This window comes from Saccostrea cucullata, unplaced genomic scaffold (genome assembly GCF_032062105.1).
Source record: "Saccostrea cucullata isolate Sc308-1 unplaced genomic scaffold, CSIRO_AGI_Scuc_v1 ctg1149, whole genome shotgun sequence".
Lineage (NCBI taxonomy): Eukaryota > Metazoa > Mollusca > Bivalvia > Ostreida > Ostreidae > Saccostrea > Saccostrea cuccullata.
The window spans coordinates 93247-105624 of NW_026935988.1; the positions used below are offsets into that span (position 1 = coordinate 93247).

The window sequence follows — 12378 nt, forward strand, 5'->3', positions numbered from 1 at the left end:
CAGATTTGGGCCAACAAACTAAAATTATCAATGTCCGAATTTCCTCTGTTATTTTCAAATTTCAACCAGTTTTTCATCAAGAATTTTAAAAAATCCCACTGATAGGAACAATAAATAAATCATACTTACTTTAGACTTAAATTTTCTTTATTATATTGGTATAAAATGAATATGGGGTCAAAGGTCACTTTTTTCAGAAAATTTGACTTGAAATATTTTCGCCGTTTTTTTTACACAGTGCCAATCCCTTATATTTTTAAGTTAAATAAGATACGAAAAGTATTGATTTATAATATTTTAACCAAATAAGATTTTCAAATGCATCACTATATAAGAAATATATAGCTTTGTAAATATAACCAAAAAAAAAAACCTTTGGTTTTCATTATAAATTGAAAAATTTTAATCTGAATTTCCTCTGTCATAGTTTGATTAATAAGTGCAATATTGTGTACAACTACATTTTGATACACATTTTTTAATGAATATTGATAATGTAATAAAATATTTATGCATGTATTTCAGAGATATTGTACTACATCTGTAGCAATGTTATATTTCAAAAAAACAAAAAACAACTTATGCACATAAATATGAATATAATTGATCTGTACATGAATGTGTCTCTATGGTTTCTTTTTGTGACTTATTTTTAATAACATTAGAAAATGCATGGAATAAAAAATTAACATGTTATAATTACCTTTAGTTATCACATCTTACAAGATTGATTGGATTTTAAAAGTGTAAAATATCTTACAACAAATATCTTATCGTTATAACAGGCTATAACTTATAAATTAAAGGCAAATCAATTAACTTAAATAATGGGCTTTGCACAATTACATCGTCAATCCGTTACCTCTTTGCGAGATTATATCATACAACGTTAGGCAAGTCTCAATCACTAACTACATTGTACATGTACAGTTGGTATAAAGTACATGTATGAAGTATAAAATATAATTGTGAGATGATTTTGCATTTGATAGTCTGTTATTTAATAGCACACATCAAAAATACAGATCGATACTGATGAGAACAAGCTGTACTTTTTAACATTGCCACGCTCAACAACATTAATACATCTTAATTTTTTTTCAAAACAAATGCCTTCCAGAATTTTTTTTGTATCATTATCATTGTCCTTATACATGTAATTACATGTATCTTGTGATTTTTCAGCTATTTTTCTCCAGGTCAATCAATGTTCACTGCTTAACTATATAAACACAAACTTTAATAAAATTAAATCTTCATACATAAATTATAATGCTTATAATTTCAGTTACTAGTTTGAATATCTATTTCAGGAATTATCATGAACATCGATCTAACTGTCAATTAATTTCTAACATAAACTGGAAGATTATAAACTTGCTAAATTTGTATTTAAAAAAAGCTGATGAAAATGAATTAATAATATTGAATTGCTTTCATTTAAATAAGACAATGCACATTATAATATATTCAACTTTCATTCAATGACAGAAAAAAAGAGTTCACAGCCTCAGTAATTTTTTTCGACTTTGTCACCCTCACAGAACTTTTGCTACATACTTCAGTAAACAATGCATGGATACCATTCTGATCTCTAGAGTAAGCTAGTCTCAAACTGTCAAAATCCAACCTACTTCCAGCAATTCTTTTAGTCATACACACTCAACACCTTTTTCTGAACAAGAATTTGCAAGGAAGGAAAATTTTTGTCAACTTCCTTTTGGTAAGACAGTAAATTCATTGCATAATCAAGTGAAAATGTAGCACCTTTATGCTTTTCATCTGATAAATTCACTAATTCTAGCAACTTTTGCAACACTAAAATATCTTCAAGGGAATTACGTGCTTCATATGAACATGCAAGTAGACTTTCTACAAGATTTTGCTGGCTATAAGAGCTCATGTTTGGATGAGATATTCGAAACCAAAGCTATGTATCAATAAATCCCTTACGCTTCTTGAAAATCTTGGTAACATTAAACACGATTCAGGAGCTCGAAAAAGCACTGGACAATCAAAAACCTTAACATTGTGTCCAACTAAAATAATGTTGTACTTTTCAAGAAATTTTAAGAAAGAATCCATTGCAGCCACCAGAGAATCGCCTCCCACTTTTTTGTTGTTATGGTAGAGTTTCCCATTCCTAACAGTGAGTCCTGTTATCTCGGAAACTATTGGTGTTATGGGCTTCTTAGGAATAACGTATGAAGAAAATATATCCTCTTTCTGTACCGCTGCCAACTGAATAATATGCGAAGTGCGAGCTAAAAGAAAATATCACTTTTTAGAGTACCAGTTTATGTATGAACAAGTAAATATATTCTCACAAGGCCAAAAGGCATAAATAGTAATTAGTGCAGTATTTGTTTTTATACAGAAATAAATTTCACCATATATGGCATGTACATGTATAAATATCAGATAAAAAACTATTAGATCATTACCTTATTCTGTAATTTCTAAATCAAATAAGATAAGTGTATGATTTTCAACATCAACTGTTTCCATCTGTGGCCTTGGGCAGGGGACTAGAATTTTTGTAATGATGTGAGCTTGTTGAGGAGCTAACCCTACTCCAGATTCATATGTGGATCCTTCATGAATTTCTTTTCTAGTTGTACACAGTGATCTTTAACAATTAAGAAATGCTTAGTCTAATATAAATTCATGTACTTCAAAAAACCAAACTGATTACCAGAATCATTCATGTGAGGTTATTTTACATTACCTCCTAGCCTTCAGCTCGTGTCTTCTTCTCTTGGCCTCCTTAGTTTTGGCGATCGCCTTTCTCTTCCTGGTCTGGGATTCCCTGAGGTAGCACAACTTTCTAGTAAACCTTCCTGGCGATAACCCGATCTTTTTGTCCACCTATTACATGTACAACAGAAAGAAGGCATGTAAAATATCAAAATCGTAAAAAGCCAGGAAAACGTCAGATTTTTCGGACTACTTATCTTGTTGCTGTGAGTATATAATTAATACATAGCTTGTAAATTCATATAAATTCATGTAAAAATGTTTAAAAAATGAATTTAATCATAATAATGAATGTGTACAAGCAATTTTTTGTAATTAACATTTCCTCCTTATGTGTTATGTGGAAAACGTCAGAACTGGCGCCATTACGAAAACTGGGAATTCGCCGCCTCCAACCGGAAGGCATTCTCAGGTCGATTTGTAATTATACTTGTAAACCGAATTAAATTCTGAATTCACATTTTATCAATAGAACAACACCTTTAGTACTCGTTTTTATGGTTCATTTATGAAATAATATAATTCGATGAAACCCTTTATCTGACTGTCGAGATTTATTTTTATTTCGTGCATTTCAAAATCTTGCAACTTTGGATCGGAATATGGAGTGGTAAATTCTTTTCATCGATATTGGTGAGTTTTAGGAGCATTGTGCCATTGATAAATTGTGATTTCTGCATCTAATTCGGTTTCCAAGTATAGAAAATCAACTTCGGGTGGAGACGGTGAAATTCCCAGTTTTCGTAATGGCGCCGATTCTGACGTTTTCCTGGCATGTATAATATCAAAATCGTGAAAAAGCCAGGAAAACGTCAGATTTTTCGGACTACAAGATAAGATGCCCCAGAGTTTTTTTTCTGCCACAGATGCTGCTACTCTGTAGTTCAAACTAGCTGAGCCGCTAAAGTAGTGGTTTTTCGGAGCTTTCAGTGACACAGTCCTATTGAAGGACTCATTTGGTTGGGTGCTTCCCAGACTGGAAATCTTACAGCTGTTCTGCTTCCATTGGTTGCATAATGAATGTAGTGAATCTTGAAGGCCGAGTCTTTTAATGGCTTTCCATAAGGCAAGGAAGTGTACCTTCAATTTATTTTGAACATAAATTGAATCAATTAAACCAGGATTAGGAAATGGAAAAAATAAAGCCTGCACAAAATAAGATAAATGTATATACATTTATTAGTTCAAATTGATTGTGAAGTACATACTAGTTACTGTACGTGAACTTAATTTGAAGTAGTCTTAGTGCACTCACTGGGTATGGAGTTGTTGTCATAATCATGAATTAGCGCTACTTATGTCTGTGCAGTGTTTTGTATATGTAAAAGATTTCTTAGCAGTATATTCATGAAAATAGTGCATCATTTTCTGCACCAAAGCCACTTAAATATGAAATCCACTTTTTTTTAAGTACACATACAGTATGTCTGAACAAATTACCGGTAGTCATATTTATGATAGTACCTTTGCTTCGGATTGTTGACATGCTGACACCAGGAATCGCTGCATGACTCATGGGTTTCCCTGGTTTTGTGCTAGTAGATAATTGAAGCATTTTTGAAGATAGCGGATAACCTTTGAAGTCAAAGACTTGTGCTTTTTCTGCAAAGCATATAGACTTGAGGAAAAAATTTTTCCTATTGTGGTTCTTGTCACACTTTTTTTTAAATATTTGAATTCACACTCTTTTTGAGGCGACAAATGGTGGTGGTGTCATGATCAGCTATAACAGTGCACACCCTTACACTTTTGTCCAGTTTTTTCTCCACCATACTAATGACCATGCTTAATTCCATAGATTTAGAACTTTCATTAAAAAATCAAAGAACAAATTTAAAAACTGATTTTTAAAATTTAACAAATTTTCACAAATTTAAAAACTTTTTTGATAAGATTAATTTTACATTTGAAAGTTAAATTAAAATATATGTACATGTGCATTTCTCAGTTTCAAAAAATGCTATATATTTTAGCAGGTTAGTCAGTGTTCAATCAGTCTATTTTAAAAAAGTGGTCACAATACCATTTTGGGCCCATCAGGACATACAAGTAAAGAGAAATACATACAAGAAGAAATTGATAGCAGCAATATGTAGACATACATATAAATCTAAAAGGTGACAATTAATTCTCATTTCAATATTGAAGTATCTAGTACCTTGCCAATTTTGTCTGCAGTAATGCTCCTTGGCTTCCTTCCCACTTCTTTTAGCACTTTCACATATCCTGCAACTCTTGCTACGAACTTCATAGCCAATTATTTTGCCAGTGTGCTCACCAATCATTGAGCAGTGTCCTTCAATTGAAATGAAAAGGAGTAGAAGTAAAATTATTACTTAGACCTCTCATATCATGTAAATTACAGAAATTACACACTGACAGCTAGTGTTACTTACCCGATAAGCTACAGTGTATCAAATGAGTGACCACTTCCCCTCTTCTGCCATTCAGCATCTACACTCACAGTTAATTTTTCAGTTCCTTCAGTTCTGAAAAAAAAAATGTTTTTTTGTTTTAATTATTTTATTGATATTCTTATTACTTCTAATAACTCCTATTATCATTACTCCCATTATAAACACAAATTATTTTGAAATGCTGATTATGATAAAATGCAAAAATCATATTTGTGAGGAAATACCAGTACTGTGTCATGTGAGATCTAGTTACTGTCACTTTTTATAGTTGTATACATGTAATATATTATACATTTATTGCATGATAGTGAGGGAAATATGAAGACTTTTTCAGCCAAGAAAAATCATATTCCCCGAGGGCTTCGCCCGAGGAGAATATGATATTTCTTGGCTGAATAAGTCTTCATTTTTCCCGAACATTCATGCAATGAATTGTTTATTATACCGCAACAAGCAAAACCTTTAAAAAAAACTTTCAAATTTGGCACCGCTCTCAAATTCACTTCGGATGAGGCCTTAAAAACCGAAGCCCCGTGTCAGCGGCAGGCGTTGGCACGATAAAGATCCCTCACTGCTCAATGGCCCTGAGTGCCGAGTAAAGGTCAAAATTTGAAGCCTTTCACCGGCATACGGTGATGTCTCCATATGAGTGAAAAATTCTCGAGAGAGACGTTAAACAATATACAATCAATAAATCAAATTCACTTTCATTTTTAACGTAAAGTTACTAAAACCCTTTGGTCAACACCTTATCATCAATTTTGTGACGTAAATCAGGGTATTGTGACGTCTACTACTCTCGGGAGTTTTTTTTTAAACGAACGATAATTATTTCGGGAAATACGCTGGGTGTTCCGAAGAGGTGGAATATGATGAAAAGCGTGCCGACGTTGGGAAATATGAAGTTTTACGGCCCGATCACATGATAAATTAGAACCAATCAGATAACACGTTGTTGAGAATATTTATAATGAGGTATAATAATACACAATGTACTCACTCAACTGTTGCTTGGATTTCATCCTATAAGACCTGATGGATTGTGTCCTCAGCAAATTTTTCTATGGCCAGTCCTGTCTCTGTTTGTCTATTCTGGATGGTCTTTGTACTCACAGCAGGGATCTTGAAGGTTGTTAACAATTCATTTACTTGAGCTGGGCCAATGCCAGTATGAATCATTCCTATTGAATTGTAAAAAAAATGTGATATGTTAATTAAAATCAATTTATACAATTTGGAAACATACTTTTAAAATTGCATGCAATATTTAAACCTGTAGCTAATTTAGTATTAGCATCCCATATGCGACCATGGCGTTTTCCGGTTGGAATCACATTAACATGTCCACATCATAAATTTCGACATCGAACCTGGAGAAAGCTACCTATGCCACAATCCCATATTCCTTGGGTCTGAGATAACTGAAGTAGTAATCCACACTGTTTACATCCAGACAATCCGTCGGCCAGAACCCCAATCTCCACCACCCTCCTTCCTTCTCTCCATGATGAATCATATCTAACATAAAAACTTACATAACTTAAATATATTATTTGTTAAAAAAATTGTTTTTGTTTAGTAAGACACAGAGTTATGTTTATCATTTTGATGGCTGTGCAATTTTAGTACAACATCCTCATTTAAAAATTATGAAATGAACGTAAAATATGTAAATAACATTATAGTGTGCATTGCAACTGAAATTATTTTAAATATTCTTATAATAGGCTAAATGAATTACAAAATTCAATACCTACAAGATTTAATTTCACTAGTTCAGTACTATACTTAATATGATTAAGAATTTGCACAGACTTTAAATATCATAACCAGTTAAATGATCTAAATTCAATTTAAAAAAATAAGGTTTTTAAAAAAAATTAGTGGATTTCAAAAAAAAAAAATTATACATGTACATTTGTTTGAATGCATGCGCATTGTTTTCAGGTGCAGATTCAGAGTTTACATATTACACTAACATTTTTGTACACATATTAGGCTGGTAGTAAGGCCTATTTCTAATTGGAGTATGTACAGTTGTGTGCCATAATTTAATATCATTTTATTTTTTCTCTAAATATTTCATAGTAAACAACAGTTTGTTAAATCACTGTTGATGAAAATAATAGTTTTTACCTGATCATGTAGCATTGACATTTTTAGAATATTATAATTCAAGTGCGACATGAATTTTTAAGTCACGTGCTCACAATAAATTAGATCTATATAGTCAACATTGGTCTTGAATTTTAGAACTGATGTTAAGTGATGAACTAAATATGTAATGATATTTTAAAGAAAGATAACTAAACATTTTCTGGTTTAAGTACAGAAATAAATAATTAAATTGGACAAAAAATGACAATTTGCCAGTAATTTTACAAAATGTTGTTTTCGGTGAGATATACAGAGAAAAAAGATCTTAAATTCTGGCACACAACTGTACATCTACATGTTTTAAATACAAGCTATGCTAAATTGTATAATGCATCACAGCCACACTGTCAGAAACTCATTTAACTCTTTATCTCTGATATCATTTCTCTGGGGATTAAAATGTAAGATTGTTTTATTTCAGCAAAAATTTTTTTTTTTATTTTTATTACTTTTTATAAGGCTGGAGTGTTGGAAATTAAAATTGGGAATGTATACGTATTACTCGTATCTGTGTCTGTACACCATGCATATATATAGTGTGTACATTCACCCAACATGTGATAATCATATTGAACGCAGATACATTAGATCAGATGCATGGCCAATTTTCAAGTACCTCACCCAGAACTATCTGAATGAACAATTACATCGCATCCAGCTGTTTTGGGAACTTCACGATCGCTTTACGTGTGCGGTACCGGTACTTGCTCGGAACTAGTTTCCTCGTTGTTTATCATGTGGGAAAGATGACGATCGCCCTGTGAATAATTGTGGTCGTTCCGGACGCACTTCCACCGAGATTTTAAGACCTCCGAGTTTTTTGTGTATTTGTTATTTTGTTTTGAGCGTCATTCTTTCTGACAGACGAATGTTTACTGTAACATTCGCCGCGAAATTTACGGCATGTCGCAAATAACAAATTGCATTGTAGCAGATTGTTCAAAAAACTTATTTAATTCTTAACCGTTATGTTTTATTTAAAATCAACCCTCCATTTCTCAATATTTTCTATATATAATAAATCATGAGGTTACAAATTTTACAATATCAGGTTCTACGGAGACCAGTTTGTGCTGTAACGTTGAGTAAACGTAATCCTTAAATCAAAAAGACACAACCAAAATTGCATTCAGATAAAAAGAAAAATTCATGGGTATCCCAGAATCTGTCAGGATGTTGCAGTTCAGATATTGTAATTTAACTTTATTTATTTTATTTGACACCAGGTACTATACAAATACCAAAGAAACAAAATGAAGTGACTACTTAAAGTTCCACAATTTATTGAATTCAATAATCTCTTTTAAAGAAGATAATAAAAATAAAATACCCCCTCAAAATAATTTGAAATTAATTCATTTTTTTCTTAAATTTCTCCGAAAATAAAATCAGAATACAAATAAGTCTGATTCAGAGAATAACTCTGAATATGTGGCTTTTAATTAGATAACCTCGCTAATTAATAAAATAACATGATGAAATTCCCAAATTATGGTAATTCACTGCATGAAAATTCGGATTTACAAAACAAGTAAAGATAATATAAATTTATTATTTACAATGCCTATAATTGGCTTTTCTGAAAAAAGTCAAAGCTGGAAAAGGTAACCTTTACATCAACTTTACATGCACTTAAATATGATGTAATGTCCCACTTTTTCTTGACTTTACAAAAAAGTAAAGTTAATATTTACAATCATTAAACACGGTATTTAGGATATATTAAATCTGATAATTACAGATCTTAAATATAATTAAATACCATCTTTGATAACCACAAAAGTTAATAATTTCTGTTTTCCATTCTAGTGAATGAAGCCTTATGCAAATTATAAATAAGTTTTTTCTTCTAAATCGATAAGTTGCGGAAGTCTAAACATCATAATTAATATACAAAGTAACAAAAGTTGACTTTAACTTTGTTTATTACAATACAAAACATTTTTTTTTACAAACATAAAATCAGAAACATCAAGATTCTTGACAGTATATGTTGCCCACATCCTATCCTGCAAATCACACACACATCAAAGACAGAGTACATTTCACGAATATGTTTTATGCACGTGACATGTTTCATAATAAAACCAACTGAACATTCTTGAATTTAAAGATGTGAATCAACATAAAACTGTGTTCCTCTTTCTTTTGGATATTGGTTTCAGTGGAAATCAACAACTGTCAAAATGTTTTTGTCACACCTCCTTTTTCAGAGTCCAAAACTTTTCTTCCCATGCAGGCATTCTTCTCATGCTTCTCCTAAAAGAAAAAAAAATCTATAAGTATATTTTCAGTGCCATGCATAAGTATGAATATTTTCAAGGCATCTGTGTAATCAGAATTTACAATATCAAAGACAGAGTACATTTCACGATAATGTTTTATGCACGTGACATGTTTCATAATAAAACCAACTGAACATGCATTCTTGAATTTAAAAATGTGAATCAACATAAATAAAACAAACTTATTTGTCAATTTTGGAGTTGGAACTCTCAGCCAAGGCATAATTACATCTGTAACGAAGTTTTATGACAACTGATTGTGTAAATTCTCAGTAATTAGCAAAAACCCGCTTTTCAGTTTCAAATTCCCGGTCCTGCTCGGTTTGTACTACTCATTTTAGTCCCACTCCAGAATTGTTTTTCTTTGTCTTGTTTAATTCGTACACCTTTACAGAATAAACTGAAACACATAAACATTTAATCCCCAAACTATCAAAAATACTAATCGGATATTCTGGCAGTAAATAACATATACAGCGTAGTTTTGCCTGACTTTCATTAGTTTCATTGTTTCAGAACATGCACAATGTACTGATCTATGCTGAAAGTGAAAGTGGAAATCGTAAACAAACCTGCACATGCCAATCCGGGAGTTCGAGCAGTTGTCAAGGCAAGAATCTTCTTAAATCTAGATGAGGTTTCAAAAAATTACTACTGGTTGCAAACTTCGTCAGAATAACGATGCAGACCCGCTCAACTTGATTTGAAATAATTGGCTATTCAACCGAATACACAGAGCCATATTTGGGTTACTCTTCAAAGTAGATCGTTCGTTTTACATTCGAGAAGAGTTTACATATTATTTGAATGAAGAAGATAACAGAATACTGAGGTCAAAATTGAATGTAAAATATGTTTTTAGTAATTTACAATAAAGGCTGTAAATGTGCGGGAGATTTTATTGATGTTGAGGCTTGTAAACAAAACTAATAAACGTAAGACTTATTCACGGCAATGTATGGGCCCCAGTCTAAAAGGCAAGAAAATTCCGCCAAGAAAACAACAAAGAAAGGGATTTGGGATGTTGTCAGTTGTGTACATTATGTGCGACGATGATTGCAAGGTAATACATGTGTCTTATTTGTTGCGAATAATTCGTTTCATTTTATTATGGAAATTTATCTGTCCAACACTGGCAGAAATATAGGCTGACTTCGCTCATGAACTTGATTAACTGTTGTTGAACTAGAGTAACATCGAACCCTATATAGTTTAACTGGAGTGACGTAATTTTTCTACCATAGTTCTACCCTCGTGTTTCCGTTGGTAGAACTATGGTAGAAAAATTACGTCACTCCAGTTAAACTATATCGGGTTCGATTACTCTAGTTCAACAACAGTTACTCAAGTTCACCTGATCGAAGTCAGTTATAATTAATCTGACTTCAAAATTCCTTCCTCTGTTCCTCCAAGTAACACTCTTCGCTCTTAATTTTTTTTTAGATTTTCATTGTATATTTTTTGTAGAAACAAGGAATGTGGAGCTAATGCATGTTGCTAAGGATGGAAAGGTCTTGTGTTTATTGGTTGTGCCCAAGACATCAGTCACAGGTGTACCTTATTTCCATTTTAGGTAATGTCTTTTGAGTTTTTTAAGTAGTGGGAACAATGCAGTTTTAATTCAATATATACTCACCGTCAATGAAAACGCAACAATCTAATTTTAAGGTGAAAAGTATATACGGGTTATAACTATGTACCAAAAAAGTTTGGACATCTTTTACTTTGCCAAATCAGTTATTTAACGGTTGAATGAATTTCTTTCTTCCCTAAACAAAAAAATACTATAGTAAACTATAGTTAACTATAGTAAATCAAAGTTCCAAAGTTTTCACTAAAGTAAATCAAAGTTCCAAAGTTTTCCAAAGTAAATCAAAGTTCCAAAGTTTTTACTATAGTAAATCAAAGTTCCAAAGTTTTTGTTATAGTAATTCAAAGTTCCAAAGTTATTACTATAGTAAATCAAAGTTCCAAAGTTTTCGCCATAGTAAATCAAAGTTCCAAAGTTTATACCATAGTAAATCAAAGTTCCAAAGTTTTTTTTCCATAGTAAATCAAAAGCTACAAAGTTTTCACCATAGTAAATCAAAGTATTAAAGTTTTTGTATGTTTTTAATTAGTTTTTTTTAATTATTAATCTGTTTTAAGGACGATGATTTTTGGTTTGTTTGGGTTGATTTTTGTTTTCGTCTCAATTTAAATATTCAAAGTAATTAATTTAAGTCCATTTTTTACATTGAACGATAGAAAAAACATGTTGACTGATGTTAAAAAAGCAAATATTTTGATTCTAAATGAGGAAATTTTTATTTTATAGTAATTTTTTGTCCATAAATGATAATAGATATTGCTTATTTATCGGTGCAAGGACAATTTATTCATTAAAATTCATTTCTTGTACTTTGTTCTATTAGGGGACGAGTCGGTTTTTTAAAAAACGTTCATTGAAGCTGTAATAAATCTTATTCTTGACATTTCCTAAAATGTACAAAATGAGAATCAAAACCATAATTCTACGGGTTTTAAGGTACTTAATCAAAGTTCCAAAGTTTTCACTATAGTAAATCAAAGTTCCAAAGTTTTCACTATAGTAAATCAAAGTTCCAAAGTTTTCACCATAGTAAATCAAAGTTCCAAAGTTTTCACCATAGTAAATCAAAGTTCCAAAGTTTTTACCAAAGTAAATCAAAGTTCCAAAGTTTTCACCATAGTAAATCAAAGTTCCAGAGTTTTCACCATAGTAAACCAAAGTTCCAAAGTTT

General features: G+C 31.5%; 1 long non-coding RNA gene and 1 pseudogene across 1 annotated transcript; both read right to left on the reverse strand.

Moving 5' to 3' along the window:
* Positions 1-974: 974 nt before the first annotated feature.
* On the reverse strand, positions 975-6718 carry LOC134244416 (uncharacterized; annotated as a pseudogene).
* Positions 6719-9238: 2520 nt separating this feature from the next.
* On the reverse strand, positions 9239-10438 carry LOC134244426 (uncharacterized). Its single transcript, XR_009987219.1, has 2 exons — positions 10189-10438; positions 9239-9590 (listed from the first exon to the last, which is right to left on the reverse strand). It is a non-coding gene; the product is annotated as an uncharacterized LOC134244426 (long non-coding RNA).
* Positions 10439-12378: the final 1940 nt, after the last annotated feature.